Genomic DNA, 12,555 nt, shown 5'->3' with positions numbered 1-12,555 from the left:
GCTGCAAAACCTGTTTGCTCAACACGTGATATTGAATTCTATAAGGCAAAGCCATAAATATGTGTATGTGAGTCTTCTATCAAAAGTTACAGCTGTCTTTATGAAGTTGATGAAAAATGCTTTATTTCGCCAAGACGTTTCTTACGATCCCATGCATTTGAATGGAGTTTTCGCCCGACACAAAGTATAGGTATAGGAGTGATGTGAGCTCGCTTGCTAGAGCGAGTTAGTAGTCTGGTTGCTGCATTTCGTATAGCTTGGAGGCGAGAAAGAGATGATTTATCCAAGCTGGTAAACAGGGAATTACAATAATCTAAACGCCATGACACAAATGGATGGACAATTTTTTCCAGTTCAGCTAAGGAGACCATATGTCGCAGTTTAGAAGTATTCCTTAACCTCCTAGGACCTGGCGTCCACATATGTGGACATCACATTTTGGCTTATTTAGACCAAAATACTCAATTTTGCGCTGCAAGGGCCTGATATCCACTTACGAGGACATTACACTGCTACTGTTCTATCAAAATTTTAAACGAATATCCTCACATGTGGCTGTTATTTTTCTTTTTTTTTCTTTTTTTTTTCCATTCAACCCTTTATTTCATTTTTAAATGAAAATCACAGAAAACGTGTTTATAAACCACACCGTGATAATGTCGCATGAAGATGCAAACACAAAAAGCTAGGTTTATATGTTACCGTTTGTTCCCATCATTACTGAAAAATAAAGAGTTTTTTTTCCCACAAACAAACAAACAAACAAAAAACCAAAAAAAAAGAAAAAAAAAGAAACCGCCCCGCCCCCCCAAAAAAAAGAATAAAGAAAGAAAAAAAAAGCCTCCGTTTCCCATTTAATTTTGATATAATTGGTTGATTGATCCTTAAGTGATTGTAAGTTTAGCAATCAATTTGTTTTTAATCTGACATTTATAAGCTTCGGCTCTTATTTTTCTTAAAAACAAAAATAAGGTAAAAAAAAAAAAAATCTGGTAATTCTTTGTTTTTATATTCATTGGGCCCCAATCAGCCCAAATATCAAAGAGGAATTAAAAATGCATGCCGTGGAAGAGTTCGGGTCTTAGGAGGTTAAATGAAAGAAACAGGAATGAGACAGAGACTTTACGTGTGAGTCGAGGCCCAAAGAAGAGTCAAATATTACTCGACTTAGCAGAAGAACAGAAGCTATGATCATTGTCTCTGTCTTGTTCATGTTAAAACAAGGTAATTGTTAGAAAGCCAATCAGAGATTTGAGTTAAAGCCTAGACTAGGGTGGACAGCCTATCCAGCTGATGAGGCTTAAAGGACATATACAGCTGAATGTCATCGGCATAGAAATGATAAGACAGGTCACTAAAAGACTGAATAATGCCAGCTTAAAGGAAGCATATAAAAAGAAAATAATAATGGACACAAAACTGAACCCTGTGGAACCCCGCAGGTTAGGGCAGCAGTGTTAGAGGAGAACCTATCAGTCCTAACAGAAAAAGTCCTGTCTTCATCAGACAGGAAGAAAACCAGTCTAAGACGGTGCCAGATATACCAGCCAGAACCTTCAGCCTGTTGAGTAGGATTTTGTGGTCGATGGTATCGAAGGCTGCGCTAAGATCTAGCAAAATGATCACGGAACAATTTCCTGCATCAGATGCCATTAGTAGATCATTATTGACCCTTAAGAGAGCGGTCTCCATAGAGTGCTGCTTTTGAAAGCCAGACTGAAAAGGGTCAAAAATCTGCACCAAGCGTTGACTCCGGCTCATGAGAACAGTGTCCGACAGTCAACGCCTGAAGCCTTTTGACGTTGCTCGTTTCAAGGATTCAGAAATGGCCAGCCAGTTTCGATTGGAGCTTCAGATCCATTTTGAGGCCCTGGCACAAGAGGAGGACAACTCTGTGGAAAGCCAGTGGGATCGGTTCCGGAGCACCGTGGTCAACAGTACCGCAACCTTGATAGGCCGCAGGCGTGGCATGTTTCATGAACGATGGATCCAGAGAGACATGTGGGACCTTATTGATGAGCGGAATAAGGCAAAGCAAGTACGTGATCAAGAGCCACCGGGACAAGTCTTGGATGCAGCGGATATGCGTTATCGGCTGATGGATGGTCAAACGAAATTACCGTCAAGATAAACGGGATTGGATTGAATGGAAAGGACAAAAAGCGCAAGAGGCAGCGATCAAGAACGAACTGACTGGTGCTCTAAGCGGCAGACAAGTACCAATCAAGGGCAAGGACGGCCGCCTCTTAACAACGGCAGAGGAACAAGACCGATGATGGGTCCAACATTTCAAGGAAATCCTGAATCAACCGGCGCCTGTCGAGGAAACCCGAAGACGCCTCCGCCCCATGGATGACCTCCCAGTTAACGTTGGTCCAATTACCGTTGCGGAGACAAAAGCTATCATTCAGTCAATGAAGGTTGGCCGGGCCCAGGGTTGGACGAGATTTCGGTCAAGATGTTGAAAAATAGCGGTGACCTTATAGTCGGCCCTGCTCAATCGGCCCTGCTCATTCACTGCTGGGAGACGACGACAGCTCTGAAAGATTGGAGGAAGGGCGTCATCGTGAAACTGCCAAAGAAGGGTGATCTTGCTGATTGTAACAACTGCCATGGGATAACTCGGCAGTTGTTACAATCGGTTCTGTGCTCCGTGCTACTCTGACGTCTTCGCTCGACGACCAGCTGCTGTGAGAAGAACAAGCCGGGTTCCGGAATGAACGATCCTGTTCAGAGTAGATTTTTGTGCTACGGACAATAATCAAACAAAGTGCCGGAGCTACAGCAATAACTGTCAAACAACTTCATAGACTTTACAAAAGCATTCGACAACGTCCATCAAGAAACAATTGCCAGGCATACCGGAGATGTTCATTACCCTCCTGAGAAATATCTGCTTCTGTGTCTGTACAGATAGAGGGATTTGGGACTCGTTCGAGATCAAGACACGAGTCCGACAAGGCTGCGTTATTTCGTCATTCCTGCTTGTGCTGGCTGTGGATTTCATCATGCGGTGTACCCTGCGGGACGGCAAGCACGGAGTCCAAGGAAATGACGGATGACAAATTGCAGATCTTGATTTCGTGGATGACATTGCGCTGCTTGGATCTACTCAACGCTCCATCTGCGATTTGACCGCCATTCTGGAAAATAAAGCGTCAAAGATTGGACTGCGGATCAGCGTTGCCAAAAGCAAAGTCATGCGGATCGGTTATGCCAGAAAACTCCGGTACTTGTTGGCCATCGCCCGCTTTATGAACGGTGACAGCGGGTGGAAAGTGCCACCCTAAAATAAGCCTTTGCCACCCCAAGTGCCAGCCTACTTTTGCATATGGCAATGTTGTTTATTAAAACAAGATAGCATTTATGCTTCTATCGAGCTATCTTCAGTTTGTACAGAGTATGAATTTTTAAACTAACTGAATAGTTAGTTTAAAAAATGCCTCCTAAAAAAATGGTTCAGCCCATAGCGTCTCCTCCAACGTGTTGTCAATAGCTACCAATGCTATGCTCTGATTGGTGCCATGGACATTTTGAATGAACACCACGCACAGACTGTTGATTTGTATACTCTAGAAATTTCATAAAGGTAAGTGTTATTAGCGCAATTAAATAATGAAAACAAGGTTTATATTTCTGTGCATTCACTGATAGTTTTCCTGTACTTAATGTTTTATTTAATGTTGTTTAGTATAACGTGAAAGCTGCGGTTAGCAATAAAAAAATATGCTAATCATAAGGCAAACTTTAATTTGTGTAATCCAGTGCATTTTAGTTTTAGTATTAATGGAAAGGGCCATTACACCAAACGTGTTGCATAAAGATGGCATAAAATTCTGAACTGTACAATGAAAACTTGATGTGTAACCTATATATATATATATATATATATATAGTGAAAGTGACTTGTAATTGTGACAGCCCTGACACTTTGATTGACATAAGTACTTGCTTTTGATGAATATATTATCTGTTTTGATTAAGGGACTTGCTTTTGAAGCATTGACTACTTATTTTGAGCAACTGACTTGCTTTTGAACAACTGACTTTTCTTTTTGATGAAGTGACTCACTTTTGCAAGTTATCTACCATGTTTTGCAGTTTGCACTAATTGTTTTGAGAAGAGCCTTAGTAGTGGTGCAGAGATCAATTCTGTTGTGAGAAATGCACCAAAGCAACTGAGAAAAACTGTAAAAAACTTCAATTTAATCAAAATGAAATGTTGCTGAACTCTGATGGATGTGTCTTTCAATCTTGTCAACAAGACTGCGGTACCAAATCAACTTGATGAAGATCTCCTTTGAAAAATACATACTCACGAGACAAATTAAAAGCAGTGCCCTCACAGCTGGTAATACAAAACACAGTGACAACTTGTGTATTAGATACCCTCACTCCAAAAGCATATATCTATATATATGGAATCTCCAAGAATATCATCCTAAAATGGCATTCAGCGGGTTGTTACAGTAAAATAAAATTTATTTTAAAAAGAAAATTTTCATCTGAAAATGTTGAATTTTAGTAAAAACAATGCTTTGTAGCTTGATACTGTTAGATTTGTATTGTTGATTGTCATTTATGCTTAGAAATATTTACTTATATATGCTTAGAGTTTTGTAATTAGTTGTAGATTGGTAGAGGTTTTGATCCTTGATAGTCTGCAAACTTTGTGTGTATTAGACAGCACTTTGGGAGCATGAGAGGTCATACCGTGTCTTATTATTTTATGGTAGGATTAACGTAGTTGCGTCTGTTCTAGTCTAAGTGCTCTTTGTTTAGATGAACTGCAGGACTTCCTCACCGTGTTATCTAGGATGAACCATCTAGGGTGAGGGGGAGGCTACCCTCTTCCTGACCAAGGATGTTTGACCCTTTGATCAGCAGTCCCCACACACACACACACACACACACACACACACACACACACACACACACACACACACACACACACAGTATTCTTTGTTCACATGTATACCTATGTAAGATGTTATATGTTAATGACCCTATGCATATTCATGTAACCACAATAAAAGGAGTGCTGTGGGGAAACCTGGCTGAGAGTCTGACAGTGGTCAAGTGGTGGAACGACACTTGGCTCCAGCCAGGTCTCCCTCATGCATGAGTAACCAGAGAACTTTGGTGCCTTGAGTCTTGCTTTTGCTGCGTAGCAGATTGTCCTTAACGTTCCAGCGAATAGGTTTATGCTACAAACCTAACATTAATTGGTCCTTCGAGAGCCGGATCCCTGGAGTCGACGTTCACCGAGGGGAAAAGAGACACACCGAAAGACTGACGTCAGCCAGGACTTATAGAGGTCCTGCAACAAAGTCCTGAGGCGTGAGAATTCGTCATCGGGCCGGTGGATTAGCCGTCTGTTTTTTTTCTCCTCGATGGATGGCGATTGATGGGATTCGGGACTGACGCTACACGCAATAAGCAACTCCAAGTAAGAAAAAAAAAAAAAGAGTTTATAGCTATAATTACGTCTTCACCGCTCAGTGGGGTGTTGCCCGTGGCCGCTCAGTGGGGCTAAAATTCGCCGTCTAAGTGGGGCGATGTACAAGGCCGCTCAGTGGGGTTTTTTGTACAGAAGCATTAAGTCGCAGAGTTGCGCAGTTCGAACTTTTTTTGGTTCGCCGTCTTAGTGGGGCGAAATACAGACCGCTGTGTGGGGTACTGTAGTGAGTTCTCCACCGCTCAGTGGGGTGTTGAGAAGTTCCGCGGGGTCCAGATTGTGCTGGACAGTAGGCCTATTTTGTGTTGTTGTCATTGTCGTCGTCGTTGTTGTTGTTGTTGTGTGTGCGGAGCAGAACATGTGGTCTGTGACACCGACTGTTGTTGTTATCATGGGTTTCTAAGCAACCAAGAGTGAGTCGGAGGGAGACAGACGTTTGTGCTGGACTTTGCTCCTGGCAGCACAAAGTATTTATGTAAAAAAAAAGAGAGAGCGACGGCTCCACAGCTGCGCGGGTTCACGCGAGCGCGGTCACGCGGACCTGAGCCGTGCGGTTAATCGCAGGCTTATAAATGGAAGAGATTCAAATGTTAGAAGTTTTCAGAAAACACACCAGCCTTGGAGAGCTGTGGAGAAGGCCAGCCCACATCAGCAGCACTTAAGATATGCTCTGGTGAATGGCTTTCCCCCCACCCCTTGCTGACACAATGTTTATTCTTTAGCTTGCCCTGATCGACAGCAGCCTGTGTGCCAGACCATAGATTTAATTGAGGTGGATAGTTGTTAAAAGTCATCTACATTACGCTTGTGGTTGCTTAAATTCAGTACGATGACATGTGAGGTGAAGTGATATAGATAAATATTTGAACTACTGAAGTGCATAGAGGCACTTGACCTGTGTGGAAGACTGTCGTCTTATTATGAACCATTGTTGAGATGTAGAGCACACCTGTGAAAACAACTAATATGTTGAACCCTGTATGAAACATCTAAAAGTACATGATGGAGAAGCTGAGTTGAATATGAAAGTGTAAGACTTTGCCACTGTGGGCAGAGCAACTACTGTGTGATGTTGCGTTGCAGTTTTTTTTTTTTTTTTCTTCTGAGCTGATGAGCAGGCTACACATTATCAGATCGAGAGCTGTCTGAGAACTACTCTAAGAGAGGGAAACAGCGCTATGATAACTGTGATAACTGGAGTGTGCAACGTTTCCATGAGCAGTTTTCCTGCATCTTGACTTGTGTGTAGAGTGTTCATAACATCAGCATCATGTTTTTGATTATTTGTTTGTTGGGTTGAAAAATAGTTAAATAAACTGGTGATCATATTTACGGATCACCATGGCACATATCATCAGCCATGTGATTTATTTTTGCAGATGACAAAGTGAGTGTGAATGTGTCTGACATCACAGTGTTTTTGTGCACTGTGCAAGAGTAATTGCCTTTGATTGTGAGTGACAGCGGTGATTTTGCAGGTCACCAGCTATTGTAAATAAAAATTTAAAAAAAGAGTGAATAAGAGGGAGAATTTATATTGTAGAAAAAAAATAATCATAGGAAAAAGGTTTTGTGTTGATCAACCAAAAAAAACAACTATAATTTCATTTTCTGCTTTTAAGAAAGGACTGTTCACAAAAACACAGAGCGAGAGAGAGAGAGAGAGAGATATGTGTTGATTAAGCAGTGATGATAATAATGAAATGTCTTAGTTTGTCACTTTCAGGTGAAAAGCAGACCTGAATCAATTTTCCACATGCAGAGGTCGGAAGAAAGTTATAGTTTAACATCATTGGAAACATGCAGGCCAAGTTTCTGGCTGACTTATTTACAGTGCCATGTGTTTCTCAACCTCACAAGCGAGCTCACTCCTCCCTGAAGATAAGGAATGCAGCTCCATGATAAAGAGACAGCAGCAAGTCCTGAGCACAAAAAGTCCCAGCAAAGCAGCAGCAATGTGGATAAACAGCAGCAGCAGAAGAAAGCAAACCCATCTTCCTGTCTGATTGGATGAATTCCACGGAGGGGCGAGCAAGATGGCGGTGGCAGCATGTTGAAATGCTCAAAAAGGACTGAGTGACTCGGGCAAGCCACATGCAGCTAGCATGCTGGCTAGCGACATGAAAGAAATGGACCCTTCGTGATGCGTTCAACGTGCCAGCGCTGTGGTGGGAAAGGCTCCATCATAAACACGCCCTGCGCCGAGGTTCAGGCCAAGAAGAAGAAGACGATGACTTCCAAGCCCAAGAAGGTCAGCCTCAGCGTGGGCGAGCTGATTGTGAAAGCCGTGGCCGCTCTCAAGAAGGCTCTGGCTGCCGGAGGCTACGATGTGGACAAGAACAAGGCCCGTGTCAAGACCGCCATCAAGAGCCTGGTGGCGAAGGGCACTCTGGTGCAGACCAAGGGCACCAGGACCTCCGGATCCTTCAAGATGAACAAGGCTACTGAGAGCAAAGCCAAGAAGCCCGCCGCGGCCAAAGCCAAGAAACCGGCAGCAGCTGCTAAGAAGTCGCCCAGGAAGGCAGCAGCAGCAGCACTTCAGCCACTAGCACGAAGTCAACCGCATCAGAGGACAATAGTGAGAGTGGCTGTGACTTCACTGTGCATGTGAAGAAAACGTTTGAGGAGAACTGAACAGTTGGAGTTTGACATTTGCCACCTGTGGAGTAAAATGGCAAGAAGAGACAGTGGGACACAGGACAAAGCTGAAGGAGAACTGCCGGCTGTTGGACTGTTGAAGTGGGAGAGGACAACAGAGTGAGAAGACTAGGTGAGAACACATAGGAATTATTTAATGTGGGAAATCAAAATTTGGGTTAGCAAACCTGGGGAAAAGAAAACTGACTGCTTAAGTTGGAAAATTGAGACGGAGTCTGAAACATTGCGAAAATAGAAACATATACAAAATCACACACACACAAGCAGAACATGCATTAACCCTACTAACAATTCCAAACACAAAATGACTCATGAAGACTCATAGCACATTAGTTAAGAAATGATTAAATAATAGCAGAGAAGTGTGTAGGAAAGGCAGCTTTAAGAACATGCTCTGCTGGAGATGCAGCTCCACAGACATGCATTAGACCTGCCTAATAACACAAACACATGTAATGAAAATTAGCTTGTTATCTTTCATCAGTGTTACAATAGTGTCAATTTAGCAGACACTTGTTATTAAATACTGAATTTATCTAATGCAAAAAATTGATTCTCCAGGTTGCAGGACAACAGTTTAACTTTTGTGGGAAAAAAGATCCTGGTTTGACCAACCAGTGATCAGACAATAAATTTAGTTGTTAAAATGGTAAATTGGGAGAAGCTTCCTGCTTGATTGAGGCAGCACATGTAATTTACTGTATGAGGGAAATTGTCTTTTGTGATACTATTTTGAACATGCTTTTCTGTCGTCCTGTCAACTTAGTGGGTTAATAGTTGATATGCAAATTAGTGATCGGTTTTAGATTAATGAAAGGTGACTGAATTCTAGCACGAGTGAATGAGATGTGTTGGAGTTGTTGTGTGTTGAGTGGAGACTCTAAAACACTGAGTTTCCTGCTTTGATGTGCGAGTGAATCCTGTATTTAGATACACAACTCTGAATACGTCAGAACAGACTGTTTTGTGAAGTGCATGACAGCATGTCACATGTTTTATGATGAAGGGAAAAGGAAAATTGAATAAAATAGATCTGTGGCCTAAATGAGTGAAGAGCACAGACCTGGTAATTAAACTCATAGCTAATAAGACATTAGGATTATGTTGTGTGTTGTGCAGCTGATGGTTGATTTGGAGTGAATCTAGCTGATGATTTTTCTTTTGTTGTGAAGTTGAGCCTGCCGATTAGTATGATGGTATGATAAACCATGCTAATGGTATGATTTACCCTCCTGAGATGAGGAGCTTGTGTCATGACTTAACAAGGCCTTTTTATTTTGATACTTTCACAGTGCACTGAGAGTTTGGTTTGATAATCTCTGTTATTTTTTATTTTTCATTTTTGAACAAGCACTGATTTTTGCTTGTGAATTTCTTTTCTTTGAGCAGATCTGCAAGTCGGGAATTAAAAGCGTTACACGTCGTCAAGAAAATTGTTGCAAGTGAGTTTCTCCACATTTAAAATGGGCTCAGGAGAAAGCCACTTATTTGGGACAATTAGGAAATGAGAGTCCCCCCCCAAAAAGGATTCAACGAGGAAATCCAGTCTAAATTATTTTTCTTTTTGAAATAACGTCGTTTTGCTGAGCGTGGAAACGAATGCGATGATAATTTCCACAATTAGCAAAAGAAGGAACCACTGAGTGAATGAGTAAGAATTTTAAAATAACTGACTGACTGACTGAACATGATTGTGTGAAGCTAACCCCCACCTGACAAAGGTGCAGATGAACCCATGTGTTTCCTTTTACAGGAGCAGAAAGATGACAGCAACACTCGAGGTTGCATGATGATTTAACCTTTTAAATGCCATTTTCTGTGTCTGTGCATTTATCAGGTGTGTTATTCATAGGCTTGTGTTGCTCACAGAGATAACTGTGACAAAGTATGCATACGCCTGCGCAAGCGCTAATATTTGCATTTTTTTTTTTTTTTACAGCATGCCAGTTCTTCATGTGAATTGATGATGCGATTTATACCAGGACAACTGGTTGATGTTTTTTCCTACTACAGGATTTCTGGGTTTATGTGTGAGGAAAACTGTTTACAGGTTGTGAGTGGTGATGCTGTTGCATTGTGTTGATGGGAAAATGTGAAGGTTACTTTGATAATGTGAATAACATGTGTGAAATTTCCTGTGTTGAGAACTGGTGTTACTTCTTTCCACAGCTAGGGTTGACTTTATGGTGTTTTTATGGCACCTCTGGAACCTGTTGACCTGTGTCTGACCTCTGTCTGACTGCAGTCAATGTGTTTTGCTAATGTTTGTTTCTTTGAGAATGCTGTAGTAGATTCAGCTGAAGCGGACGAGTGACATGGGTAAAACAAATAAGAGATTAAGGTATTTATGGAATAGTTTATTATGGGCTCATTTGCTGGCCACTTTTGAACCCATAATAGTAATATATAAGTGGAGTGACTTTGCTTAAGAGCAGTCACCGATTACATTAATGTTGCCTGAGTACATGGGATGATCCATGTCTGAGGCGACTTATGAAAATAATTGTAGTTTACTGATTTGAGAAGACCTGCACATGACACTTGTCTTGCTGATGTTGAATGCTTCTTGTCCTTATGATACAATTGTTTACAGGTATGAAGTTTGATTTTACTTCCAGATTTTGTTTTCCAGGCCATGATGGTGTGTATGCAGGCTCCTGGGAGAGCCAGGTGTTAAGCAAACTTAATATGCAAAGCACACTAACATTTTCATTGCAGGATTATGGGTCCAGGGTGGTGCTGCTCCAGGGGAGGAGATGCCCTGATGTTGCCTGGGATATGATCTAGCTAATCTTTTTCTTTAAGACTGGAATCCAGGTTTGGTGAGTTGACGCATGGGTGTGTCCATGCGTCAAGAGGAGGGGTCCAAGGATTAACATTAAACAATGTTTACTATTATTGTTGCAGTGATTTGTGTGATTAGCCGTTTTATTTACAAATATTAAACCTATGCAAGTGGTGCATCCATGTTCAGATGAGGCTTTGATGGCCTATAAGTGAAGTTCACTGAACTAAAGAATGTGGTTTGATGATTGTTGACATGCTCTCCAAATAGAAGTTTTTCTTCTTAGCAAGGGAATACAGGTGCAGCAGTAATCTCCTGAGAAATCTTCAGAGGCCCAGTGAGAAGCGGGAAACATTCCAGGCATAGCTGACAGCCAGGCAGTGGTTGAGGTCAAAGGTCAAGCTGGTTGGGGCCCATCATGAGATCAGACCTTGGTGCCACAGCAAGGACCATGAAACTGCCTGCAAAATAGAGGAGAGGATCGTCCACAAGATGGGAGAGAGGCTTCAGGAGGATCAGAGATCATCTTCAGCACAGCAGACATCACACAGAGAGCTGTGCTACTAAGCTTCCAGGAAATCAAGAGGAGACTTCCCACAGCAAGATTTTAAATAAAATGAAAGATTCAATATTGACGCTGAGGAAGACAACTAAGGTGTACGACGTGCTCTGCCTTAAACCTTCAGCAGCGTTGGAACATGAAAACTCGTGGGATGAGGGGAGCGTGCCAAGCTCCATCGACAGCGCAGAAGGAGTTCGAGGATGACATCATGATTCTGTGAAAGCACAGGAACCAGAAGCTATGGTGGTGATAACAGCAGTTTCCTATGAACATCACCTAACGCTGTGCCACTGTACTGTGCATACGATGACACTCTGAAGGCTGCTGGGATCATAACAGCAGTAAGATGACGGAACCCAGCACCCTTTCCACAGAGAGCTTTTTCTGCAGAGCGTGGACAATTAAGGAGTCATAAATATCCCCCTCACAAGACGAAGGTCTGAAGTCAGGTGATGGGGGCTGGTAAGAGGCCATAAAACTAGAGTGCTGAGAGGTCTGCAGCTTTGGAAATAGCTGAGACCCATGTTGACAAACAACAAAACCAACTAGTATGTTTGAATGTCTATTCTACATACATTTGGACTCTGGTCCTATGGACAGTGATGGAAACAACTGGAAGAGACATTCATGACGCCCTGCAGAGCTTAAACCACTCTGCAGAGAGACATGTGATGTGCACACCCGGAGGAAGCATCACCAAGCTGAGATGTTTTTGAAAATGTTACTTTTTTAGTTTCACTATTAAATTAACAATTTCTTTGTTTGCTCGTAAGATGCAGTTTGCCATGAGATGAGCTCAATGAATGGGGTAACTGCTAATACATTTATTAAACTGTGTAACTTTTACAGTAATTTAGGGTGATTTGACATATGCTGAGTATAAAAATGTTTGCATTGAAACTGTCAGACATGAGGTATTCATACCTGGGAACTTTTCAGGCATAAAGGTCAAAAAGGGGGGAAATGTTAGATTTGTATTGTTGATTGTCATTTATGCTTAGAAATATTTACTTATATATGCTTAGAGTTTTGTAATTAGTTGTAGATTGGTAGAGGTTTTGATCCTTGATAGTCTGCAAACTTTGTGTGTAT

General features: G+C 41.9%; 1 pseudogene; it reads left to right on the top strand.

The window, feature by feature from the left end:
- The first annotated feature begins 6,566 nt into the window (after positions 1-6,566).
- LOC146701189 (histone H1 pseudogene) lies at positions 6,567-10,153 on the top strand (annotated as a pseudogene).
- Positions 10,154-12,555: the final 2,402 nt, after the last annotated feature.

This window comes from Copadichromis virginalis, linkage group LG9 (genome assembly GCF_057382275.1).
Source record: "Copadichromis virginalis isolate Kocher_CV1m ecotype Utaka linkage group LG9, C_Virginalis_male_GT1.1, whole genome shotgun sequence".
Taxonomy (NCBI): Eukaryota; Metazoa; Chordata; class Actinopteri; order Cichliformes; family Cichlidae; genus Copadichromis; species Copadichromis virginalis.
The sequence above is the reverse complement of the archived record's forward strand: the minus strand, read 5'-3'. Positions and strand labels throughout refer to the sequence as shown.